Here is a 22,941-nt window from a genome sequence, read left to right as displayed (position 1 = left end):
AGATATAAGGAAGAGGAAACTAGAACCCTTCTTATAAGAGTAACTTTAACTAACGCGCTAACTATAAAAAGAAGCGCGAAACTCTTATTACCTATGCCTATATAACTAACCTAGGTAAGATAGATCTAGATATAATATAAAAAAGTAAAGGAAAGTATTTTAACTATAGGAAACTTAGATATTACTCTAGAGAATATAAATAACCTTATAAGGAGAAGAAGACCTACTAGGCACTAGCCCTAGAAGGTAAGAAACACCTAAACGCTACTAATAAATAGGAACTAAAGTATAAACTCCTTAGTTAGACTATATACTATAACGATAAATATATAGTATACTTAAGCGATAAGAATAGTACTAGATAGTTCTTAAAGCTATTAAAGAAGACCCTTATAATAATATAATAAAGGGATCCTAAAATATAGAAATAAGTTAAATTTATAGAACTAAAACACCCTTATCTTAAAAGAGTCTCTTAAGACTAGATTAAGAAGAATAGTAAACGATTCTAAGAAGATATACGAAATAAAAATTAATAATAATAATAGGCAGTCTATAAATAATATAATAAAGAAGATATAAATATAGCCCTTATACTTACGAAACTTAGATAGTAACCTAAAGAGGAATAATAAAGTATCGACGATATAAGCTCTAAAGAATAAGAAATACCTAGAGAAATAAAAGATAAGAACGAACTTATACTACTACCCTTACTACTAAGGGAAAATATTACGATTAGAAAACACGCTCTATACTTTAAAGAATTTAAAGAAATACTTAAAATTAGAACTTAATAAACACCTTAAATTCTTATAGAAAACTAATAAGCTATATTAACTTAATATTAACCGGTACTACACGGAAGAGACTATACTATAGCTATTACTATAGTCGATACCTTTATAGCTCTATAATAAGAATAGTAACTATAAGGAGAATTTAAAGACGATCTATAAATACTACTTACTTATAAGTAATATAAGTATATTTTATAGATATTATATATCTACCTAGACTATATAATATACTTTTAGATAAAGGTATAATATAACGCTTTCTTAGTTAGGTTTAAAGGATAAGTACTTTTAAAACCCTACCTAAGTATAGAATTAAACTACTAGAAAATCGATTAACGCTACCTAAACGACTAAGTTATATTATTAGAACCTAATTATAGTACGCTACTTAAATACCGCGATAATTACGGTTTATTAATAAGATATCTTTTAGAGATATATAAAATCTATAAATATACTAAAATAAAGGAATAGTATAACGCTTCTCGCTTTAAGGTATCCGAACTATTAATCTTTTAAAGACTTATATAATAAATTAAATATAATAAAGAAGATTATAATAAATATATATACCTAAACTATAGAGTTTATAAATATAAAAAGGTATAAGTATAGTATAAATAATATAACGGTATACTAAAAGATTATTAGTAATATATATAAAGGCTATAAGCTATATTCGACTAAGGAAAAATTAATATAAAAATACTACGTAAAAAATAAAAAGATATAGAACGAAAACTTAACCTTTAGTATAAAATTAAATAGAATTATAAAGTATAGTACGTAATTAACTATAAAGTAGTATAATATAAACGATATAGCGTCGAGAAATAAGAAATCTTCGATTAGCTATAAGAAATTAGTCTCTTAAGCCCTAATATAATACTATACGACGAAAATATAAAGAAATAATATTAATAATAAATCGAAGAAGAATACCTAAATAAAATAAATAAGGACTAAGTAAAAAATAAGGTACGCTATCTATAAAAGGGCTATAGACTAGCACGATATAATAAGATCTAAGGACCCTATATATAGTAATAGTAAGCTATAGTAACTAAATAGTATTAGATATTTAAATCGCGGGATATAATATATATATACTTTTAAACTATAGCGTAATAGGCAATTACGTTTTACCTAGAGTTATTAATTATTACCGACTTATATAGAGATATAAGAAAGATCTATATAAACTTATAAATATTAAAGGAGAGGCCTTTAACTATAATAATAGAATTATTAATATAAAGATTAATTACCTCGATATTAATATCTAGGGTTATAATAAATAAGTTAACTTTAATATTATAAATATTAAAAAATATAACCTTATATTAAGGCTTCTATAGCTATAGGAGAGCAACCTACTAATTAACTAGAAAACTAGCTAGCTATATTAGAACGAAGATATAAGTTTCTAGGACTAGTAGATTTAAGAGAAAGTAAAACTTTACGATAATTTAGCTATTAAATAGGATAAAAGGGATAACTATTTAAGTAAATTATTATAGGCTTTAGCAATATAAACGAAAATAGTAACCGAACTAGCGGATATAATAAAATCGACTAATAAGACCTACGTACTAATTAATACGGCTATATAACCTAGTATTTAATATAAATAGAATAAAGGATATAATATAAAGATCTAAAGAGTTATTACTACTCTAAGGAAAGACCTTAAATAAATTAATAAAGAGCTTAAGTTAAGAGAAACTAGCTGTTAAGAGAAAGAATAAAGCCTATAAGATAAAATAAAGAATATCCCTTAGGAATACTAAAAATATAATAAACTCTTTAAGGAAGAACTTAAGATAGGGTTACCTAAATATAGCTAATAGGACTATAAAATTTATCTTAAGGATAGAATAACGCCGACGTTTTATAAGATCTATAACTTAAACGAAAGGTAACTATAAACGCTATACGACTACCTTACTAAGAATCTACAAAAGGGATATATATAAACGTTAATATCTAAAGTAGGCTATTAAGTTATATTTATTCTAAAGAAAAACGGTAAGCTATAACTAGTTATCGACTATAGATAATTAAATAATATTATAATAAAGGACTAAATACTATTACCGCTTATATTAAAACTATAAGATTAACTATATAGTAAAAAATAGTTTATAGCCCTTAATCTTAAAGGCGCCTATAACTTAATATATATAAAAAAGGGATATAAATAGATAATAGCCTTTAAAACGAAATTCGGACTATTTAAATATCTAGTAATACTATTTAGACTTATAAATATACTAGCTACCTTTTAATAGATAATTAATAATATCCTACGCGAATACTTAGATATCTTTATAATAGTATACCTAGATAATATCCTAATCTTCTTAGATACCTTAAAAGAATATAAGGAATATATCTAAAAGGTACTCCGCGTACTTTAGAATATAAAGTTACTAGTTAAACTAAAGAAAAGTAAGTTCTATATATAAAAAGTAGACTTCCTTAAATATATAATCTTACTAAGAGAGATATAAATATAATAAGATAAAATTAACTTAGTTAAAGAATAGCTAATACTAAAGAACGTTAAGAACGTATAAAGTTTCCTAGGATTTATAAATTACTACTAAAGATTTATTAGAGATTTCGGAAAGATTATAGTACTACTATATAACTTAATAAAGAAGGAAAAAGAATTTATATAGGACGATAAAGCTAACGAAGCTTTCGAATATATTAAGACTATAATTATATAAGAACTAGTCTTAACTACCTTTAATCTAGAACGATAAATCGAACTTAAAACCGATATATTAAACTTTACTCTAAGAGTATAAATCGGATAGAAGGACGATAAAGGAAGACTATAACTAATTATATTCTACTTAAAAAAGCTATATAGCGTAGAACTTAATTACCTTATCTACGATAAAGAATTCCTTATAATTATTTAAGCTTTTAAGGAATTTCGATACTACCTTCTTAAAAGTAAGTATAAAGTTAAGGTCTATATAGATTATAAGAATATCTTATACTTTATAATAATATAATAGTTAAACGGACGATAGATTTAATAAGCTGAATATTTATTAGAATTCGACTATAAAATAATCTATAGAAAAGGAATAGAAAACGGTCGAGCTAATACCCTTAGTCGACGAAGTAACTATAACGTAGGAGCACCTATAGCGAAAGAATAGCTCCTAGAAATTAACGAAAACGGAAACTACTAGTAATAATAGCTAAATATAATATTTAAAGTATAACCTAACGACTCGATATACTAAAAGATCCTAAAATAAATAAAAGAATATAAAGCACTAAACGGATATAATATAGAATATTTAGAAGTTTTAATATATAAAAATAGAATCTAGATACTACTAGAATTATAAGATAAAGTTATATAAGATATATATAAATATCTAATATAAAGATACTAAGGAATCTAAAGAATAATAAAACGGATTAAATAATAATATAACTTCTTATAGCTTAAAGAAGTAGTATAATAAGTTATTAAAGAATATAAACTTTATATATAAAGTAAAGCTAAACGATATAAACTATATAAAGAATTATAACCGCTACTAGTACTAAAGAAACTATAGGATTTAATAGCTTTCGACTATATTATAAAGCTACTACTATTAAAAGTATCGCGAAGCGTGGCCTGATTTCGCAGTTCTCGGAGATATCCCTTAGTAAGAGGGACCTAGGAAGCTAAAAAACAGGTTTTAAAGAAGGAGCTAAAAAGAGATGCAGAGAGGAGGGTAGGGGCATAAGGGGAAGCAGAAGTAGCGATAGCTTCCTATAGAGGTAGCGAGAGATAAGACGGATATGCCGGCAACGGCTAGATAGGAGGGGAAAAACCGGCAAAAAGCTCGGTAGTTAAAAGGATATTAGTAGCTTCTTTAAGCAGGATCTTCTTTGTTAATTAAGATGCTAGACGGGTATAAAGAGGGGCGTTAGATAAAGGAAAGAAGGACAATAAAGGCAATATAACATTTACTCCCCTACCTTTATTACTGCCCCCGCAAGAATCATATCTCTCTGCCCTGCCTATCCGACCCCTTACTTCTAATTTCACCTTCGTGCATTTTTATATACTTCTTATATCTCTCTTCGCGAGAAAAAGAACCTATAACTAATGTTAAGTATAATAGTATATTTATTATTACCGATAGATTAATAAATTATAAATACTTTTTACTATATAAAGAAGTAAGTAATATAGAAGAGCTAGTATATATATTCCTATAAATAATTATTAGTAATTATAGACTATTAAATAAGATTATCTCTAATATAGGAAGTATATTTATAGCTAAATCTTAATAAGCTCTTATAGTATAATTAAGGATAAAATATAAGCTTAGTATAGCTTATTACCTATAAATTAATAGATAAACGGAACGACTTAACTAAATACTTAAATAATATTTACGATACTATATTAGCTATAAATAAAACGATTAAGTTAAATAGCTATTAATAGCGTAACTAGCTTATAATAGCTTAGTTATAGAAATAACTAAGCTCTTACTAGTATATACTAATTACGGATATAACCTAGAAGTATTTAAGGTTACTCGATAAGGACTATAAGTAAAACGAGCGATACTATAAGTAGATTTATCGCGAAGCGTGGCCTGATTTCGTAGTTCTCGGAGATATCCCTTAGCACGAGGGACCTAGGAAGCTGAAAAACAGGTTTTAAGGAAGGAGCTAAAAGGAGGTACAGAGAGGAGGGTAGGGGCAAGAGGGGAAGCAGAAGTAGCGATGGCTTCCTATAGAGGTAGCGAGAGATAAGACGGATATGCCGGCAACGGCTAGAAAGGAGGGGAAAAACCGGCAAAAAGCTCGGTAGTCGAGAGGACATTAGTGGCTTCTTTAAGCAGGATCTTCTTTGTTAATTGAGATACTAGACGGGTATAAAGAAGGGCGTTAGATAGAGGAAAGAAGGAGAATTAAGGCAATATAACAATCACTCCCCTGCCGCAATTGCTGCTCCCGTAAGAATTAAATCTCTCTGCCCTGCCTATCCGACCCCTTACTTCTAATTTTACCTTCGTGCATTTTTATGCACTTCTTGCATCTCTCTTCGCGAGAGTTATAAGCCCGGGAGGAATAGAATTCCTATACCTTCCGGCTACTATAAAAGGCACCTTTCTTATATCCCTCGTAGCTTCCTTTTACCCCTCTTATTAGAAAAGCCGATTTATACCCGACTTTTCTACCCCCCCTCTTCCGCAACGATAACGAAAACCGACTCCTCTGCCGTCCCTACGGTCCGTAGGACGATTCTAGCAGAGCCCTAAGATTAGGATAAGTGGGTAAAGGAGCTACGGGCTCGTGTAGATAGAACTATCTATAATTTGGTCTTCTCTAATAAGCAGGACCCTCTCGAGCCCCTCTTCGTCCTAGGGCAACGGACTTTATAGAGGGAGCTACCCTCTTCTCCGAGCTAACCTCTGCATAATAGAGAGCCTTTTCTGCTGCCTTAGGCGACTACGAGAGTCACCGAAAGGAATACCTCTACGAAACGAAGCTACTAACTACTGCACGTATAGCGATAACGGAATCCGTTAGTGCCGCAAAGCTAATCACTCTTCGAGAGGAAGAGACTCCTAAGCAGTGGCTTTTAAAGCTCGAGACCTCGATAGCTCCCTCGAGGGGCTATATAACTAACCGTATTAAGAAGACCTATACGGCACACCTAGGAGCCTTTTCTGCTAGGAACCTGCTAGCTTCTTCGTGGCTAGCTAAGTAGGAAGAGATCCTCGAGGAAGCTAACTAATACTTCCTTATAGAAGCTCTTTCCGGCTAGTGGCTACGGGATATATTACTACTAATAAAGCCTATTAGTAACGGTTACTCGACTATCTTTCGAGAAGCTAGCCGGGAACTAGACGAAGAGGCTGCTAGAGTATAATAGCAAGCAGTCTTATTCCTTCGTGGCTAGCTCTCGACCTAGACGGCTCGACCTGCTGCCCCTGCAGCTGCTGTAGCCCCTATTGCTGCGGTTCCCGCTGCTGCTGCTGCGGCTGTTGCCCCTCCGGCTCCTCCTCCCTCGAGAGCCTTAACGCCGTCGTTAACTGCAGCTGCGGCCCTAGGCCCGGCCCCGGCTCCGCATCTTACTCCGGGCCCGGCCCCGGTCCCGTTAGTCAGACCGGCCCGACTAGTCCCCTAATAGACCTTTTAGTCCGTTAGTCGAAAAATCAGGGAACTAGTCGAAATCGAACCTCTTCGTTAAAATCAGTAACAAGGGGTAAAAAGGGGGGGTTTTTAAGCAGACCTTCCGGAAAGGGACGAGGATTCCTCGAAGAGACAACGTACGAGGAGGAATCGACCTACCTACTAAGCATGCAAAAAGCCCTATTAGCTAGAAGACTACTAGCAGGTCTTCGAGGAAAACCGACCTAAAGGAGTTAACCCTTTAAAGAGGCTATAAGAAACAGTATAACAGTCTCTTAAGGAGGACCCCTCGTTGTAGAAGAAGATAGACGAGATTCGGGTTGCTAAGAAATAGCAACTAATACCGCTGCCCCTATTCGAGCCGCAAATTCGAGGAAAAATCGTTAGTATAGTAAATCCGGCATTCGTCTTCCCTACGGATTAGCAAAACCAACTATTAGCGCCCTTTAATTATCCCCTATAAAAATCAGCTATCCTTGACTCTAGTGCTTCCCTCGACATCTGCAATACACTCTTACGTTTCCGGTCCTTTAAGAAGGCACGAAGGGAATATCTTATTGCCGGGGAATCGACTATATAGATAGAGGGATACGGAAGGGTAAATTTCACGATAAAATTACCTAACGGGTCTTTACGAATTCTTCGACGGAAAAGGGTAGCTTTTTGCCCTCGATTTTCAACGAGCCTGATTTCCTTCTGCCTTCTTCGAGAGGAAGGAATCTTCTAGGATACGACGTCTAAGCCTACGAGGCTAGTCTAGAAGAATCAGACTATTAGGCTCATCGAGGAAAAATTCGGTTAATTTATTCTCGAATTCCGACCTATCCTTAGGAAGGAACCACTCGAGAAGTCAGCTTTCCCTACTAAGAGGAATAGGTCTACTACAAAGGACCCTCTTCCGGCAGCCTAAGGAGACGGCATTCTTTAGCACGCACGACTTAGTCACCCGGGCCCCTTAGCTTTACATAAGCTAGGACAATAACAGGGCGTACGAATAAGGGGCCTAAAGACCGTCGAATGCGAACACTACGGCCAAGGAAAGACCAGGAGACGAATTTCTAGACGAACGCCTTTACGGCCGGACTAGCCGTGTAAGGAAATTTAGGTCGACTAGACCGACGTCTCTAGGGATTAGGAAAGCTTCGTTAGGGTAATGTTTTTCATAGACGCTTTTTTAGGGATGGTTTTCCCCTATTTCTTACGGACCTACCTAAGTAAGTATAACTAGTCTGCCCTTAGGGACTTCGTTAACTAGATAAAATCCTACTTTAGCTACGAGGTAAAGAAGATACGGTCTAACGGAGAGCTATTTACGAAGGATATCTTAAATTAGCTTCGAAAAAGGGGCATTTTACCCCTACCGTTAGCACCGAATACCTAGGCCTAGAACGGAGGGGCAGAAAGATCAGGGGGTGCTATAACAGAAAGGGCCCGTACGATAAGACTTGCTGCTAGGCTTCCCTACGACCTTTAGAGGGAAGTCGTTGAGACCGCCTATTACCTTCGGAACCGGACCCTAAGGACCTAAGGAACAGACTAGAAATCCCCCCTTAAGCTCTTTACGAAGAAGAGGGCCTCGCTAGCCCACCTTCGTGCCTATGGCTATAAGGCATACGCTATGACTGCCGATGCATAGCTAAAAAGGAAGAAGAAAAGAAAGCTTAATCCTAGAGCCTTTATTAGTTACCTCGTTGGTTATAATTCTACGAATATCTTCCGGATCTAGATTCCTCTTTTACGGAAGGTTATTTCGACTAGGGATGTGATTTTCGACGAATCTAGCTTCTTCGACGGAAAGAGGGATCAACAGCCCCTCTTACTCTCTCAACGTTAGCTAATTTAGAAGATTTAAATCCCCCCTTCCTAATAGTCTTAAGAAGAGGTCCTAGACGAGGAAACGGAAGAAGAAACCGACGTCGAAGCAGTCGAGGATAACGCCGACTTCGAAGAAGAGGAAGCTGCTAGATTAGATGATCTAGACGAAGAAGGAGACTATAGAAAAGCGGTAGAGCTAGAATACGCCTACCTCCCTACGCCTCCTCTTATAGAATAAGAAGAAGATCTAGAAGCAGCTTTTTCAGTTAGTCTTCCCGTCTCGAACCCTAAGGGGGTGGGAAAGGCACCTCTCTCGAAGGATTACCCGGCTGCCTTTTTATCCCTGCTTCGAGAAGCAAAGGAAGGTATAGGGCCCGATACGAAAGAAGACTAGTTTCTCCCCTATTTCGATCGTTTTTCCGACTTCTACCTAACGCTAATAGAAGACGGTTCCTACGGAGCGTTTATAGCAGGCCGGCTTTTCAAGCCAGTATCAGCAAGGAAGGTACATAAAAGAGACCTCCCGGACCCACCAGCAAACCAGAAGCAGCTAGAAAGACACCCCTTTAGAGACCAGTTTTTCTAGGCCTAGAAAGACCACCTAGCCTAACACGAAGAGATAGGGTCTTTCGAAGAGGTCCTTAAGGAAAAGGCAAGAGGAAAACAGGTCCTTAGCTATAAGTAGGTCTTTATCTATAAGACTAATAAACACGGCTTCCTTTAAAAGTGCAAAGCCCGGCTAGTTGTCTATAGGAATTAATAGGAAAAAGGGGATCTTCCTACTAGGGCAACTACCCTAGCAGGGATGTCTTTTCGGACCCTTATAGCTATAGCAGCAGAATTCGACCTCGAGCTCGAACAGATAGATGCAGTCAACGCCTTTGTTAACTGTCTACTCGAGGAAGAAGAAGAAGTTGTCTATATGCGCCTTCTACTAGGCTTCTAATAGCAAGGAAAGGTTCTACGGCTTAGGAAAGCTCTATACGGACTAAGAAGATCACCCCTTCTATAGCAATAGCATTTAATAGGTTCCCTCGAAGCCCTAGGCTTTAAGAAAGTCCCTTAGGAACCGTGTATAATATAGAAGGGTAAAATCACGGTCTTCTTCTACGTCGACGACATTATCTAGGCCTACCTAAAAGAGGAAGAAGCAACTGCTAGGGAGGCTATAAAAGGCCTATAATAAAGGTATAAGATAACTAGGCTAGGGGAGCTAAAGTGGTTCCTAGGGATACGAATCCTTAGGAATAGGTCCTAACGGACTATCTAGCTTACCTAGGACGCCTATATTAATAAGGTCGCTTATAAATTCCTCCCTAATTCCCTCGATAAGAAGCTTCCCTCTACGCCTATATTAGACGAAGAGCTTTTGCCTGATCTGTCCTTTTAAGCTAGGGAGCAAGAGAAACACTAATACTAATAAAAGGTAGGCTCCCTGCTTTTTTTAGCTATTTCTACTAGACCGGATATCTCTTTTACGGTCTCCCGGCTAGCTAGGCATAACTAGAATCCTAGCCCTAGGCATTAAGAAGCAGCAGATAGAGCTATCCTTTATCTCTATTTAACGAGATTATATGGTCTACGCCTAGGAGGGCAGGGAAGGAAATCAGCTACCGAAATCTTCCTCTATTCGAGCGATTCGTCCTTTACGGACAATTTATTAAATAGAAAGAGCTCATAGGGGTATATTATATCCCTTTTTAGAGGAACTATTGCTTAGAGAGCTTCGAAGCAAGCTACCGTCACTATATTAAGCACGGAGGCAGAGCTACTAGCTCTTTTAGAAGCGTTAAAAGAAGCGATTTTCCTTAGCCGGCTACTAATATCGTTACGACTGCAAATTCCGTCCCCGTTAGCTATAGAATGCGATAACACGCAGACAATACGAATTCTTACGGAGGAAAATAGCAAGCTATCGACCCGGCTACGGCATATCGATATCTACCAGCATTAGTTACGCTAAGAGGTCTAAAGGGGACTAATTTCCGTCCGTTGGGTTCTAACGGCATCAATAAAAGCCGACGGTCTTACGAAGCCCCTGCCAAAGTAGAAGCTGGCTGTCTTTTTACAGCAAATAGGGCTAGAAGACGTTCGAGAGAAGCTGTCCTTAGAGGCCCGCCTTAAGAGTCTACGAGAGGAGCTAATAGCCCGTACGAGAAGGTAACGTCTGCAGCCGAAGAAAAGGAAGAGATTTTCCCTTTAGAGGGCCCCCTATTTTGATTGGGTTTTTCCTTCTAAGAAGGCCCCCTTTCTTATAGGACTTTCCCTCTTTAGGCCCTTTTCCTTAAGTAGGTCTAAAGAGCCCAGGGACCTAAAGGGCCCCTGCCTCGAGTAAAGGGAGAAGTGCAGAGCTAAGAACCTCCTCTATACGCTTACTAGCCCGAAGCCGTATTAGCTATGCCCTTAAGGGGCAGGCTATAGCTAAGGGGGTGTGTCGCGAAGCGTGGCCTGATTTCGCAGTTCTCGGAGATATCCCTTGGCACGAGGGACCTAGGAAGCTGAAAAACAGGTTTTAAGGAAGGAGCTAAAAGGAGGTGTAGAGAGGAGGGTGGGGGCAAGAGGGGAAGCAGAAGTGGCGATGGCTTCCTATAGAGGTGGCGAGAGATAAGACGGATGTGCCGGCAACGGCTAGAAATAAGGGGAAAAACCGGCAAAAAGCTCGGTAGTCGAGAGGACATTAGTAGCTTCTTTAAGCAGGATCTTCTTTGTTAATTGAGATACTAGACGGGTATAAAGAAGGGCGTTGGATAGAGGAAAGAAGGAGAATCAAGGCAATACAACAATCACTCCCCTGCCGCAATTGCTGCTCCCGCAAGAATCAAATCTCTCTGCCCTACCTATCCGACCCCTTACTTCCAATTTCGCCTTCGTGCATTTTTATGTACTTCTCGTATCTCTCTTCGCGAGAAGATTAGCTATAAAAATTATATAAAGAAATATAATAAGAACTTTAATTTATTAAAGAATAAATATCTACTTACTATAATCGGAAAAGATTATAAGGACTAATCTTTTAAGAGGGAGATATAGTCTACCTTATATAATAAAATATTAAAATAAAACGACTAAGTAATAAATTAGATTTTAAGAAACTTAGACCGTTTAAAGTTAAGAAAACTATTTTAAAAGTTAACTACGAACTTTTACTACTAACGATAATATAGATATACCTAATATTTTATATCTTATTGTTATAACTAGTACTACGAAACGCTAAACTATAAGAAAATATTAAAGTCGACGACGATTAAGAATATAAAGTAGAATAAATACTAGATATAAGAAAATAAGGTTAGTAATAAGAATACCTTATTAAGTAAAAGGGATACGGACTAAAAGAAAATACCTAGGAACTACTTAAGTACTTAACCTACTATAGTTCTTTACTTTAATAGTTCTACTAGTAAAATCTACCCTAGGTATTATAAAATCGCTTAACGAACTAATAGTATTCTAATTAATTATATTAAATCTACTTATAGACTAAATATCGACCACCGCTTTAGATTCTTAGTGCTTAGCCTTATTAAGGTTATCTAAGGAACGAAGGCCCTAATAGACTATCTTAGTACCCTTTATTTTTAGCTAGCGCTTTTAATAGCGAAGCCGCGCTAAACGAACTAAGGCTTTATTTAGGTTAGCTTAAGCTTTTAATATTCGCTCCTTAGTAATTTCTTCTTCTTTATTTAATCGATCGGACTCTAGATTTATTTAGGATACTAGGAAATATATTAGCTATAAATAATAAGTAAGATAACGAAGCTACCTATAAGAGCTAATCGCTATGCTTAACGCGTTATAGGAACGACCCCGCTATATATATTTAATATACTTAGAAGATTTCTCTAGTATTTTATAGCGGAAGCCGCGCGATAAATAAAAAGAATATAGTATAACGTCGAAACTAAGACGATTAATAGACTTAGCTAAACGAATACGCTTAAGGGTCTTATAAGAATAATCCTTTAATACGTAACTAAATATACTATTAGTAGTATATCCTAAGGGATAGAAAGGATAAAATAAGGAATATATATACGCGCGATAAGGGTATATTTATATACGGCGGCTAAGGTAGTAGTAGGTCTTAGGGATAAGACTAAAAGGAGGGGAGATATTATATTATAACTATAGTTAGTAGGCTATAGGAGAGCTAGCTACGTTTATATAATAAGGCGGCTTAAAATAATAGTTAGGACGAGAAGTTACTTAAGCTTAGCTTACCTAGAATATATATAAGCTAAGTAAGCCTTATATAGATAGATTACTACTTAGGAGCATAGCTTATAAGTAAGCTATAGTAAGCTATAAAGGGGATTATAGCTAGGACCGTAATCTAAGAATAGTCTTTATAAGTATATATAGCTACCTACTTTTACTCCTTTAGATAGATAGCTCTCTTGCTTTTAATATAGATCTTTATTACGATTCTATCTTTAATTTTAATTACCTAGTTATAGTCTATAGTTTATAACCTTTAACTTATTATTAATATAATATACTTATTATTAATTAGACTACGCCCTATTATATCTACTAATATAAACCCCTCGATAGGTTTATCCCTTAAGAATAATACCGGTCGTTATAGGTAAAGGTAAACTAAGGAAATACTTTAATATTAAGTTCTACTTAATAAAGTATAAGAAGTATAACTAAATATTACCTTATAAATATAAGATAAAAGCTATATAAAGGCTCGTTTTACCTTAGTAATACTTAGATATCTTATAAGAGTTAGATAGTTTATAAAATTAAGTAAGAATATATCTTACTATTTTAATTAGCGATTAACTTATTATAAGTAGGCTAAGAATTATATTTATAGTTAAACGTTTAAGTTTAGCTTTATTATACTTATTATACTTATTATACTAATAGCGATATTAATAGTACGCGGCGCTTATACTAAACTATAGGGTAGTTTAATAAGAGCTATACTAAACTAATAGTTTAAAAGGAAAGGCTTTATTAAATAAATAGTATATTACTAAATAGTTATATTATATTAATAGTATACTAACTAAGTAGTATAAACTATAGTATATATTAATAGTATACTAAACGGTCTATATTATTAAGAGCGCTGCTAAAAAACCGTTAATAGAGATTATTATAAGTAGCTAATAGGATTAATACTAATAGTTTAAGTAGCTATAAGATTTCTTTAACGTAACGTTTATAATACTATTTTAACTTATTATAGTTAATTCTATAATAGAAATCATAGAGTTAGTAAAGTACTTAGTTAAGGGATACTATATATATATTAAGATAGATAGTATAGAATAATATAAAAAGAATATAAAATATATATAAAAATTAAAATAACCTAAAATAGGTTAGCGGAGGTAAGGAAGTAAATAAGAAGCTAGCTTAAGCTTAATATTAGCTAAGCTTTTACTAAGGTAGACCTATCTATAGTTCTTTTATATATCTTTTATATATATACTATATATAATTTATATAAATATTATATTAATTTTCTTACTAAAGTAGCCCTACTAATAGATCTTTTATATCTCTTTTATATATATATTATATATTACTTAAGTTTAGTTTTTTCCTTAAGTAAACCCTACTTATATTAGCGCGGCTTTCTTAGATTAAACGCATACTATATACTAGCGGCTAGGTAAAGTAGTAAGATTATAAGTTATAAAATAGCTTCTTAGTAAAATTTAGCTTACCTTCTTAATATAAGTATAGAGATTACTAGCTAGAAAGTTAAATATATAATATATAAGGTTATCTAAGATATATATATAGATATAATAAAGCTATTTCCGTTTTTAATTTATATTTCTATAAGTTATAGATCTAGTAACTTATTTATACTAGTTATAATAGTCTCTTTAACCTTTCTAAGTTTTTCTTCCTTATAATATTTAGATTATAATTACTATTAGGTACCTATTATTTAGCCTTACTTATATATAAATATAATACTATAAAGGTACTATAGACGATTAAAAGGCTAGAGTCTAGCTTTATTACTTACCCTTCCCTTCCCCTTTATATTATAGTATTTCTCTACTATAGCTATATATTATATATAATCGGTCTTAAACTAAGCTTATACCTTATATATAATAGTATTACGGAGTAAGTAGAGGTATAGGCTTAGGTATAGTCCGTTAAAAGAAGGTTAGTAATCTATAAATGGGAAAAGGAAGAAAAGTATAAGCTTAGCCTATATAGGCGCGGAGGCCGCTTATATATAGACTTAGCCTAGACCTTAGTCTAGGCCTATATAGGGCAAAAGCCCTTATATTATACCCCTACCTAGCTTTTAAAGAGGCGCCCTTTAAATAATACTTAATACCGCGCCTAAGGGGATAGAACCCTTATATAGACTATATACGCCTAGTTATAGAAAAAACGTTAGTAAATAATATATAATACCTTCCTAAGCGAGCTTCTTAGATAGACTATATTATTAGTAAGGGCCGCGCCTTAAGAGTTAGGCTTTAGAACTTATAGCTAAGGAGTAAAGGTATATAGAATAGCGTATAGCTAGCTTTAGTAAGCTTATAGTATCCCGCCCCCCTTATATTAGCGTACGGTAGTAGCTCTTAGTACTATAATATTAGGGACGGTACTTTAATATATAAGGCTCCGCTCCCTCTTATATAGGGCTATATAAGCACTCCCTTTCGCTATAGTTATATTATATTAGCGGCCTTCTTATATCTTAGCCGCCCTTTTAGTCGCTATAGGTATATATCCTATTTATATAGCAGCTACTACTATATATAAGGGAACGCCGACGAAGCCTATAGAGGCGTTACTAAGATTACTCGTTGCTAGAGTCGCTATTATCGAACCTAACCTCCTTTCCGTCTTAGTATATACGCCCCTCTACTACTTAAAGTACGTTTACCTACGCCTCTTAGCGTAGGTACTTTAAAAACTAATAGGATTTACTACTATAGCCTATATAGCGACCCTTATATTACTACCTCTTTCTATCCTCGGTCCTTAAGGTAGAGATAGAGATATCTATAATATTACTAGTATTATCCTCTTTTTATATTATAGAAGAAGATAAAAAAAGAAACTTATTACTACTAAGCTCGCGAAGAAGGTAAACGAGATCGGTATATATATCTAGTAGTATAGACCTTTTACTTAAATAGGTACGCTAATTTATATTTAAGCTTATAATAAGGTAATTATACTTTACCGCGTTAGGCTAGCTATATACGTTTACTTAATAAAGTACCTCTTTAAACTATATAAGGTAGGCTAGAATAGCTTTACTTTACTTTTAATAGAGCATTATAAGCTCCTAGCCTACCGACTTAGCTATATTAGGTTTACTATAATTAGTATAGAGCTTTATAAGGAGGTGGGCTAGTCTATTTATACTAGTATACGTAAACGGTAAGAGATACCTTTATAGGCATAAGGATAGGCTTATATAAAGATAGTTAAATTAAGCGCGGATATCCCTTATTACGGCGCTATTAATATAGAGCTTCGCTTTTATATAAAGTAGCTATAGCTTAAGCTTTATAGAGGAGCCGTCGAACTTACTAAGGTATAGTAGTACCGCTCTTAGTCGTATAAAGCCCTACTATTATAAGAGGCTCTTAATTGCCTAGGCGAACTAAGTATTATATTCGCTTTAATTTTATAACTATAGGAGTATAGATATTTCGCGTATATATATACTAGCGCGGGCGGTTTAACTAAACTAGGTAATTAAACGTTAGCTTTAAAGGCAGCTAAAAAAAATAGCTATTCTATATATAGGGATATAAAGAGGGTAAAATAAAGGGTAGATAATACTATTACGAAGTAAGTAAAAGTATAGGCTTAAGTATAGTCTATTAAAAGAAGGTTAGTAATTTATAAGGGGGAAAAGGAAGAGAAGTATAGGCTAAGCTTATATAAGCGCGGAGGCTACTTATATATAGACTTAGCCTAGACCTTAGTCTAGGCCTATATAAGGCAAAAGCCTTTATAAATAGTATACTATAAGTAATATAGATATAAATATAGTATTATAATAAGACTTTAAGACCTATAATAGCTTCTTATTAATATATTAGCTCTTCCTTATAATATAGATATAGAAAGAGTATTAATAGTTATAAAGCTAGATTCTTAGTATATAAAGCCTTAAGCGGCGTATAAATAGATATAGCTATTACTATTTTAAGTAGTCTATAAGTTAAACGAGCTACTTAAAGCGAAAATATAGAATTATATATTATTATATAAGGCTTAATTAAGTATAGTTACTATAATAAGGTTAATTAAAAGAAATATACCTATAATTAGCTATACTAACTTAGAGTCTAGCCCTTTTAAATTATTACTAATATTTATAAGATATATATATAGGATAATAGACTCTATAATAATTTCTATAACCTTAAAGATAAATTATCTTTACTTTACTACTAGTACTATTAAAGGCTTAGTAAGGATAGAAACTTTTAAGAGCCTTTTAAATTAAGTATAAGAGTAGGTATCTTTATTTCTAAGAGTATTAGCGCTAAGATAGAAAGAACTATATATAGAATATAATAGGAAGACTTTAAAAATTTATTAAATTAGTAAGTTATAGCGTAAGCGCAGTTTTTATTAAAGGTTAAGGATAGTATTTAGCTTATAAGTTAGATAGCGATAAGAGTAATATACTTTTAAAAAGGGCGATAGAGATTATTCTTAAGGAAGTAAATAAGCTAAGAGGAATTACTAAGTAATTAATATCTTTTTCTTCTTAGTAAGCTATCCTATATTCCTACCTTACCTTAATACCTATTACTAATAACTTTAATAAAGCTAAGACTAAGGACGACTAAGTAAAAGCTAGGTTCTTAGATCTATAAGCTAGTATAAAGCCTACCTTATAAAATTATTATAGTTAAAAGTTATACTTCTTATAGCTACTCTATTATCTTATAAACCTTAATATAAAATAAAGTAATAGTACCCTTACTTATATCTTTAGCCTTCCTTATTTTATTTATCTTTAATAGAGAGCTTATAATATTATTATATTTACGTTTATCTAGCTATAGACCTAGCTAAGCCGCCCTTTATATAGGCCTATAGCGTTCCGACCTCCTTAGTTAAAGCGAACTTAAACGTATATAAGCTAAAGTATATAGACTTAGTTTTATATACTACTACTAATACTAAGATACTAGATAGCCTTATAACTAAGGGCTAACTATATTAACTAGTTAAAGATATACTATTATACTTACTTTACTTTAACTAAGGCCGTTTTAATATAAAGGAAGCTTACCCGCCTTATATATATAAATTATTATATTAACTATAGCCCCTTCTTAACGTAATAATAGTATAACTATACTATATATAAAGCACCTATTACTACCTTACTCTAGGTATTTCTACCCGTTTATAAAATAACTAAATAATATCCTATAGCTCTCTTAATTTAAGCTTTACCTTCTAAGTACTAATATCGCTACTATACTTAATATTATATAAAGCACGTCTTATTCTAGGTAAGCCTAGTACTTATATTCTTATTACTTTAAGTTTAAATTCCGCTTACTTTATCGTTTAAGGTTACCGTAATTCGATATATATAACGAGATTAGTATAAAAGAGGTTACTAAGGCTAGCGTTATATTCGCTATAACTATAATCTTTCTAGCCCCTTACCTAGACTAGATAATTAAAGTTAAGCTATAAGAAGCTTTATATAAGCGAGCTTAAGCGTTAATTTTCACGGCCTATTTCCTCTTAGGTATTAAACTAATATTCGCCGCTTTATTTAGTAGTATAAGAAATATACTCTTACTAAACGTCCTTACCTACCCTTTCTTTATAGCCTAGAAAGGGGTTATTATATTATACGTTAATATTATCGAAGTACTTCCTATTTAAGTTTATCTAACTACCTCCCCGATATACTTATAATTTATAGCTTATTTAAGTTATCGATCCCTTAATTTATACCTTTTTTCCTTACGCTATTAAGCTTAATGCCTTTATTAAGGCGAGAGGTATTATTTTTAGACTAGTATTAGTCTTTTACCTTCCCTTTATTAAGGTAACTATCTAGTAACTTAGGCGATCTAGTATTAAATACTAGTAGGCTACTTTAATAGTATCTTACTTAACTATAGTATAAAATATAAAAATTATACTATATAGTTTATACCTCTAGCCCTATAAATTATACTAAGCTTCTTACGTATATAATCCTATAATAAGGTAGGGGGCTATATCTCTTACTATTAGCCTATATACGCTTAGAGGTACTTATACCGGTTTCCTCCTTATAGGCTAAGTTATAGACGCGTACTACGTATATCTAGGTATATCTATATCGCTAGTTAGACTCCTACTACTATTACTTTCGACTCTTATAAGGTAGTTCCTATAATATTATAAACTAAGTATTATACTATTCCTATCTTATCTATAGCTAATACTAAATAAAAACTAAAAGTATATATTAATATTAAACTATATATATAACTTAATTACGATAACCTTACTATAGTTCTCGCGAAGAGAGATGCGAGAAGTGCATAAAAATGCACGAAGGTGAAATTAGAAGTAAGGGGTCGGATAGGCAGGGCAGAGAGATTTGATTCTTACGGGAGCAGCAATTGCGGCAGGGGAGTAATTGTTATATTGCCTTAATTGTCCTTCTTTCCTCTATCTAACGCCCCTCTTTATACCTATCTAGCATCTCAATTGATAAAGAAGATCCTGCTTAAAGAAGCCACTAATGTCCTTTCGACTACCGAGCTTTTTGCCGGTTTTTCCCCTCTTTTCCAGCCGTTGCCGGCTCATCCGTCTTATCTCTCGCCACCTCTATAGGAAGCCATCGCTACTTCTACTTCCCCTCTTGCCCCTACCCTCCTCTCTGCACCTCCTTTCAGCTCCTTCCTCAAAACCTGTTTTTTAGCTTCCTAGGTCCCTCGTGCTAAGGGATATCTCCGAGAACTGCGAAATCAGGCCACGCTTCGCGATATAACCCCTTAGCTATAGCCTGCCCTTATAGAAAGGGTAAAGCTAAATACCTAGGCCGGTAAGCGTATAGAGGAGGTCTTAGTCTACACTTATCCCTACTGAGAAATCCGGGTTTTAGCCCGGGCTCTTTTAGACCTACTTTAGAAAAGGGGCCTTAAGGAGGAAATCAAGTCCTATAAGAAAGGGGGCTTCTAAGGATAAGTCCCAAAAAGGGGCCTTAAGAAGAACAAGTCCTAATTAAGCTAGCCCTCCTCAGGATAAGTCCTAATTCCTCTCTTCGGCTATAGACGTCTCCTTCCTCCTACGTGCTATTAGCTCCTCTCGTAGACTCTTAAGGCGGGCTTCTAAGGACAGCTTCTCTTAAACGTCTTCTAGCCTAATTTGCTGTAAAAAGACAGCTAGCTTCTACTTCGGTAGGGGCTTCGTAAGACCGTCGGCTTTTATCGATGCCGTTAGAACCTAACGGACGGAAATAAGTCCCCTTTAGACCTCTTAGCGTAACTAATGCTAGTGGATATCGATATGCCGTAGCCGGGTCGATAACTTGCTGTTTTCCGTAAGAATTCGTATAGTTTACGTGTTATCGCATTCTATAGCTAATAGGGACGGAATTTGCAGTCGTAACGATATTAGCAGCCGGCTAAGGAAAATCGCTTCTTTTAACGCTTCTAAAAGAGCTAGTAGCTCTGCCTCCGTGCTTAATATAGTGACGGTAGCTTATTTCGAAGCTCTCTAAGCAATAGTTCCTCTAAAAAGGGATATAATATACCCCTATAAGCTCTTTCTATCTAAGGAATTGTCCGCAAAGGACGAATCGCTCGAATAAAGGAAGATTTCGGCAGCTTGTTTCCTTCCCTGCCCTCCTAGGCGCAGACCATGTGATCTCGTTAAATAGAGATAAAGGATAGCTCTGTCTGCTGCTTCTTAATGCCTAGGGCTAGGATTCTAGTTATGCCTAGCTAGCCGGGAGACCGTAAAAGAGATATCCGGTCTACTAGAAATAGCTAAAAAAAGCAGGGAGCCTACCTTCTATTGATATTAGTGTTTCTCTTGCTCCCTGGCTTAAAAGGACGGATTAGGCAAAAGCTCTTCGTCTAATATAGGCATAGAGGGAAGCTTCTTATCGAGGGAATTAGGGAGGAATTTATAAGCGACCTTATCGATATAGGCGTCTTAGGTAAGCTAGATTGTCCGTTAGGACCTATTCCTAAGGATTCGTATCCCTAGGAACTACTTTGGCTCCCCTAGCCTAGTTATCTTATACCTTTGTTATAGGCCTCGTATAGCCTCCCTAGCAGCAGCTTCTTCCTCTTTCGGGTAGGCCTAGATAATATCGTCGACGTAGAAGAAGACCGTGATTTTACCCTTCTGCATTATACACGGTTCCTAAGGGACTTTCGTAAAGCCTAGGGCTTCGAGGGAACCTATTAAATGCTATTGCTAAAGAAGGGGTAATCTTCGTAGTCCGTATAGAGCTTTCCTAAGCCGTAGAACCTTTCCTAGCTATTAGAAACTAAGAGGAAGTCGTATATAGACAACTTCTTCTTCCTCGAGTAGGCAGTTAACAAAGGCGTTGACTGCATCCATCTAATCGAGCTCGAGGTCGAATTCTGCTACTATAGCTATAAGGGTCCGAAAAGACATCCTAGCTAGGGTGGTTGCCCTAGTAGGTAAATCCCCTTTTTCCTATTAATTCCTATAGATAACTAGCCGGGCTTTGCACTTTTAAAGGAAGCCGTGTTTATTAGTCTTATAGATAAAGACCTACTTACAGCTAAGGACCTGTTTTCCTCTTGCCTTTTCCTTAAGGACCTCTTCGAAAGACCCTATTTCTTCGTATAAGGCTAGGTGGTCTTTCTAGGCCTGGAAAAACTGGTCTCTTAAGGGGTGTTTTTCTAGCTGCTTCTAGTTTGCTGGTGGGTCCGGGAGGTCTCTTTTATATACCTTCCTTGCTGATAGTAGCTTGAAAAGCCGGCCTGCTATAAACGCTCCGTAGGAACCGTCTTCTATTAGCGTTAGGTAGAAGTCGGAAAAACGATCGAAATAAGGGAGAGATTGGTCTTCTTTAGTATCCGTATCGGGCCCTATACCTTCCTTTGCTTCTCGAAGCAGGGATAAAAAGGCAGCCAGGTAATCCTTCGAGAGAGGTGCCTTTCCTACCCCCTTAGGGGCCGAGACGGGAAGACTGACTAAAAAAGCTGCTTCTAGATCTTCTTCTTGCGTAGGAGGAGGCGTAGGTAGGTAGGCGTATTCTAGCTCTACCGCTTTTCTATAGTCTCCTTCTTCGTCTAGATCATCTGATCTAGCAGCTTCCTCTTCTTCGAAGTCGGCGTTATCCTCGACTGCTTCGACGTCGGTTTCTTCTTCCGTTTCCTCGTCTAGGACCTCTTCTTAAGACTATTAGGAAGGGGGGATTTAAATCTTCTAAATTAGCTAACGTTAAGAGAGTAAGAGGGGCTATTAATCCCTCTTTCCGTCGAAGAAGCTAGATTCGTTAAAAATCACATCCCTAGTCGAAATAACCTTCCGTAGAAGAGGAATCTAGATCCGGAAGATATTCGTAGAATTATAACTAACGAGGTAACTAATAAAGGCTCTCGGATTAAGCTTTCTTTTCTTCTTCCTTTTTAGCTATGCATCGGCAGTCATTGCGTATGCCTTGCAGCCGTAGGCACGAAGGTGGGCTAGCGAGGCCCTCTTCTTCGTAAAGAGCTCGAGGGGGGATTTCTAGTCTATTCCTTAGGTAGTCCCTCTAGGGGTCCGGTTCCGAAGGTAATAGGCGGTCTTAACGACTTCCCTCTAAAGGTCGTGTAGAAGCCTTGCAGCAAGTCTTATCGTACGGGCCCTTTCTATTATAGCACCCCCTAATCTTTCTGCCCCTCCGTTCTAGGCCTAGGTATTTAGTGCTAACGGGAGGGGTAAAATGCCCCTTTTTCGAAGCTAATTTAAGATATCCTTCGTAAATAGCTCTCCGTTAGACCGTATCTTCTTTACCTTATAGCCAAAGTAGGATTTTATCTAGTTAACGAAGTCCCGGAGGGCAGACTAGTTATGCTTGCTTAGGTAGGTCCGTAAGAAATAGGGGAAAACTATCCCTAAAAAAGCGTCTGTGAAAAACATCACCCTAACGAAGCTTTCCTGATCCCTAGAGACGTCGGTCTAATCGACCCAAATT

This window comes from Hirsutella rhossiliensis (genome assembly GCF_020360975.1).
Source record: "Hirsutella rhossiliensis strain HR02 chromosome Unknown scaffold00011, whole genome shotgun sequence".
Classification (NCBI taxonomy): domain Eukaryota; kingdom Fungi; phylum Ascomycota; class Sordariomycetes; order Hypocreales; family Ophiocordycipitaceae; genus Hirsutella; species Hirsutella rhossiliensis.
The sequence above is the reverse complement of the archived record's forward strand: the minus strand, read 5'-3'. Positions refer to the sequence as shown.